This window comes from Chelonia mydas, chromosome 2 (assembly GCF_015237465.2).
Source record: "Chelonia mydas isolate rCheMyd1 chromosome 2, rCheMyd1.pri.v2, whole genome shotgun sequence".
Taxonomy (NCBI): Eukaryota; Metazoa; Chordata; order Testudines; family Cheloniidae; genus Chelonia; species Chelonia mydas.
Genome location: NC_057850.1, coordinates 92,740,943 through 92,746,762, shown reverse-complemented (window position 1 = coordinate 92,746,762; position 5,820 = coordinate 92,740,943). Strand labels below are relative to the sequence as shown.

At 35.5% G+C, this 5,820-nt stretch overlaps 1 pseudogene; it reads right to left on the bottom strand.

Moving 5' to 3' along the window:
• Positions 1-525: 525 nt before the first annotated feature.
• On the bottom strand, positions 526-4,823 carry LOC122464277 (annotated as a pseudogene).
• Positions 4,824-5,820: the final 997 nt, after the last annotated feature.

The window sequence follows — 5,820 nt, the reverse complement described above, 5'->3', positions numbered from 1 at the left end:
TGCTTTTTATTGATGTTTCTCTTTCTTTGGTGTCTTTCATGAAAGTTCGTTCCTTTTGTTTCTTCGATTGATGGTTAAAATTAGTCTTACTGTTGTGATTAGCAATGCAACTCCATTAGAAGCCCATGATACTAACCTTCATTTTAATGAAACATTTATTTCTAAAGAAATAGGCAGCAAGCTGTTAAAAGTAGAGGCTGGAATTCGTATTTTAGAATGATCAAAGTAAGGGGTCAAAAACAATGTGCTGAATTGCCAATATTCAGCCATATTCACTACACCTGGGTGTTACATATTTTTAAATATTAACTGATTCTTAGAGACAATCGTGATAGACAGCTTAATTATTCCCTTCACGTTGATTATCTTTAAATGTAAAGTTTTCTGACATTTTAAGGTCTTCAGAGCAAGGATCTTGTCTTCACATATGTTTATACAGTGTCTAGCACAATAGGGTCCTGATCCTTTTAACACTTTTGTAATACAATCATTAAATAAAAATGAGGTGTGAATCACGTGTGGATGTCAAAGCTCTTCCCAATTTGTAAGAATATCAAACTTATCCACAAAGAGTTCTCCAACAATCCTTGTTGAAGATTCAATACTCAGAAGAAATGACAGAACATTTTGTGAGGGACAGGTGGACAACAGGATGGACAACAGGTGGACACGAGATGTCACTGTAAAACTGGATGGGCTTCTGAAGTCATTGGGCAAGGATCTATTGTTGATGGTTCGTACTGGCACGAGTGATGCTGCATCATGGGATATCTTACAGATAATAGATTACTTCAGGGAATTCAGAAGTGTGCTGAAGAAAAAGGTGCAGGCAATCTTCTCTGAGAGCCTTCCTGTCTCACAAGTGAAGGAAGACAGAAGATTCTGAAAGTGAACTTCTGGATGAGTAAGTGGTGTAGGTTGGGGGATTTGTGATTTTGTGGAACATTGGTCTATCTTCTTTGGGGAGAGGAGAACTGTATAGTTTGGATTGCCTCCACATCAGCAGAAGATGGACCAGTCTCCTCAGGGACAGGCTGGCTAGAGAAGTCAGGAGGGGGTTAAATCAGTGGCAGATTAATGATTTTTCCACCCCTAGGCCCGGAAATAATTGCCGCCCCGGCTCCATATGAACTTGAAGGGTAAACATCTTTCTGTACACAGTGCTGTAAAATCCCTCCTGGCCAGAGGCAACATCCTGTTACCTGTAAAGAGTTAAGAAGCTCAGCTAACCTGGCTGGCACCTGATCCAAAGGACCAATAAGGGAACAAGATACTTTCAAATCTGGGGTGGGAGGGCGGGGGCTTTTGTTTGTGCTCTTTGTTTACGTGTTTGTTCTTTCTTGGGATTGAGAGAGGCCAGACAGAAATCCATCTTCTCCAACCCATCCTAGTCCAAGTCTCCAATATTGCAACCAGTTGCAACCATATGTAAGCCAGGCAAGGCGGATTAGTTTATCTTTTGTTTTATGTGATTTTTTCCCTGTGTTAAGAGGAAGGTTTATTCCTGTTTTTTGTAACTTTAAGGTTTTGCCCAGAGGGGGTTCCTCTGTGTTTTGAATCTGAATACCCTGTAAAGTATTTTCCATCCTGATTTTACAGAGGTGATTCATTTACCTTTTCTTTAATTAAAATTCTTTTAAGAACCTGATTGATTTTTCATTGTTCTTAAGATCCAAGGGTTTGGGTCTGTGTTCACTTGTACAAATTGGTGAGGATTATTATCAAGCCTTCCCCAGGAAAGGGGGTGTAGGGCTTGGGGGGATATTTGGGGAAAAGACCTCTCCAAGTGGGCTTTTCCCCTGTTCTTTGTTTAAAACGCTTGGTGGTGGCAGCATACTGTTCAAAGCCAAGGCAAAGTTTGTACCTTGGGGAAGTTTTTAACCTAAACTGGTAAGAATAAGCTTAGGGGGTCTTTCATGCGGGTCCCCGCATCTGTACTCTAGAGTTCAGAGTGGGGAAGGAACCCTGACAGGAGGGGGTTAAATCAATGGTGGATTAATGATTTTGCCGCCCCTAGGCCTGGAAATAATTGCCCCATATGAACTTATTTTAGTTTTTTTTACAAATCTGTTTGAACTAAAATGAATCTAAATATCATAAAAATAATTGAACATTTACAAGTTTTATTATAAATAAAATTACAAGTACAGCTTGAACGCGTGTCTGAATAGCACAATTTCGCTTATAGCGTGGGACCGCACCTGGATCCAAAACCCCGCATTCAAGTGGGGGTCTGGTATATATCAAATATTTATTTTTTATTTTATGTAGATACAATAAAAGAAATAAAAGTATGTGAATAGTAAGTAGTTTCATTTCTTTATGCCTACACCTTTGAGCGGCAAGTTTATTAATTAATTCTATATAATACAGAGAAGTTGCTAGATCCTTTTCAATTGTCAGAGGAGAAAGGGAGTTTAATTTTGCTTCACTGAGATTAGCCCTCAAATAGTTTTTATCCTTTTTAATGCCGAAGATGATCATTCCGCTGAACAGTTTATATCAGGTGTGCAAACGAACATTCGGAAGGCAATATCAATATTTAGATATACTGAATGAATGTTTCAATTTCGAAGAAGGCTGCAATCTCTTAAAATTGACTTCTTTTCATTTTCAGGAATTTTGACACCTTCCAAATATGATCGAAAATGTAGACACTCATTCACGAATGATTCTTCTAAATCTCCTTGGTAGCATAGCTGTAATTTTTTTAGCGTGAACTGTTATATCTGTTGTTGAAGTATTGGTAATGTTAGAGAGAAACTGAAATCTGCCATAAATTTCTTGATACACATTACTTCTGCATTTTAATTTGGAGCATACAAGGTCTAGTATTGTTAAAAAGGTATCTACTTTAAATTTATCTCTACCACACATTTCCACTTCACTTTCATGTGTCTCATCAGATTGAAGTTTATGCTTTCTTTCTCGTCTTGTGTCAAATTCATAGTCTTCAAGTTCAGATTTTTCTTTGGCCTTCTCTTCGTACATATCAAACAAGTCCTGTACAGAGTTAATGTATCCTATTAGTGAGTTGTAGAGTTCTACAACTGTGTGTATATCAATATTAACATTTTGCAGTTTTTGGCTAGTTATATGAAATCGATCCAAGAGTGAGCTCCAAAATAAAGTCATAAAAGCTGCCTCAAGTCGATCGAGTTTTCACTGCAGGTCTGCAGCTTCATTACGTAGAACAACTTTCTCAGTAGCATCTTCCTTTATTGTATTTAAGGCTTTAATTATAGTATTCTAGTTTTCACTCAAATTACTACAAGCTTCTTCCACTCGACATGACTATCAAGTCTCAGAAAGTCTTTTTATTACTTTACTGCCTGGCTTCAAATTAGATAGTAAAATCTCACACCGGTGAGGTATAGGCAGAAAAAAATGAATAAAGATGTTGGACAGTTGAGAAAAATGAACATGCTTCTTGACAACTTTCTGCTGCACATATTCCAACCAGATTTAAAGAATGCGCAGAGCAAGGCACATACACAGCATAAGGATTTATATTTTTTATTCTTGATTGCAACCCGCTATATACACCAGACATGTTAGTGGCATTGTCGTATGACTGGCCATGGCAGTTTGCAATATCTAATCCATAACAGTTCAAAGTTGAAAGTACAGCATCAGCTAATTGTTCTGATTTGTGGCCAGTATTTGGTAAAAAACAAAGAAACCTCTCTACTTGTATGCCATCATCATCTACATATCTCAGTATAAAAGCGAATTAATCAACATGAGATATGTCGGGAGTTGTCAATGCTTATTGAGAAATATTTGACTTCTTTTACTTCTTTAATAATATTTGAGATCACATTTGAAGCCATCAATTTTATAAATTCATTACATATATAGGACGAAAGTTAAGATACGTTACCTTGACCTTCATTTCCATAATTTGCAATGTGATTTGCTAAAAATGGATCGAATCCTCTGACAAGCTCAAGGGCCATCATGTAGGTGCCATTATAAGGTGATCCAAATTTTTCCACTATTTTTCCATTTTTCTTACCTCTAAATGCAAGTCATCTGCTTGAAATTTTCTTTACCACTGCTACAATCCTCTTCAACACATTTCTCCAATAAATAATTTCTTCTTCCATTTGGAATTTTAAATTTGTATCAATTCTTCTGGATATCTCACTTCTCTTCACCATTGTAAATACACACATTTTATATTCAGTCAAATTTTCATGTTCACGTAGTCGAGATGATATGTTTTTCCAGTCATGATATCCACTCGTTGCCAGACTAGAGATCCCTCCGAATAATCAACATGGGGCACAAAACACGGCTCCTTTGCTCTCCAAACATACAAGATATTGCCGTGGCTTTACTTCACCTTCTAAAAGATGTCATTCAAACACATTTTTTGTTAGAATACGCATTTTATCAGTATATTGCCTTTTTGAGTTAGTAAAATCACTATCAATATTTTGTTTAATACCATGCATTGATAAATACTCAATTGTAGCATCATTCAATATCCATTGGGCCGGGTCATCCCTTATGGTAGATATTTCAGTGTCAGATTGAATTTCTGATTGACTTGATTCACAAATCTCTGCAGTACTGTCAAAGATATCCAGATCAGCATGATTCCTGGTAGTCTCTGATATGCTCATATTTGGAGCATTTTCTTCAACACTAACCACAGCCAGAATTTCTTCATTAGTTTCAATATGTACTTTAATCACATCAATATTTTCAATATCAACACCAATATTTTCACTTTTTACTTCACTACTACTTTCAACTATTTTTTCTGTCTCACTGTCGGCGCTAACTGATACAACAAAGGAATCTATTTTGCGCATTTTTGCTATCATTTCATTTTCCCTTTCTTTCTTCCATGTAGCTTTTTTTAAAACTGAGAACCGCTTAATTTCTTCCTTCCAGTCATATTATTAATGTTTAGGATTCTTGTGAGTATGTTTACTAAATGGCATCGCACCGTCATTGGTGGATTCAATACATGCTATGATTGGTAGAATTGCGGCATCACTGATGCCACAATTACAAAAATGCTGCTATTATAAATTTTCCGCCCCTTGTCAGCCTAGGTGATAATACACTGCTGGGTTAAATGGATAGAGAAAGGGGAAGGTTAAAAAAAGAGGGAAGATATGAGTACTCAGCAGAAAATAGAGATTTGAAAACAACATTAATCAAGAAACCAAAGGACATAAAGAAAATAAATTCTTGAATTGCCTATACACCAATCCGAGGAACCTGGGTAACAAACAAAAAAACTGGAATTGTTTATTTATCAGCATAAATTCAATCTAGCTGGTATTACTGAAACCTGGTGAGATGAATCACATGATTCAAATATTAAAATGAATATAACTAGGGCTGTCAAGTGATTAAAAAATTAATTGTGCAATTTAAAAAAATAATCGTGATTAATTGCGAGAATTTAAAAAATTAAGCGCGATTAATTGCGCAATTAAAAATATAAGCACAATTAATCGTTCGATTAATCTCTCTGTTAAACAATAATAGAATATCATTTATTTAAATATTTTGTATGTTTTCTATATTTTCAAATATATTGATTTCAATTACAACACAGAATACAAAGTGTACAGTGCTCACTTTATATTTTTTTATTACAAATCTTTGCACTGTACAAAAGAAAAAATAGAATTTTTCAATGTATCTAAGACAAATACTGTAGTGCAATCTCTTTACATGAAAGTTGAACTTACAAATGTATAATTATGTGCAAAAGAAATAACTGCATTAAAAATAAAACAATGTAAAACTTTAGAGCCTACTAGTCCACTCAGTCCTATTTCTTCTTCAGCCAAT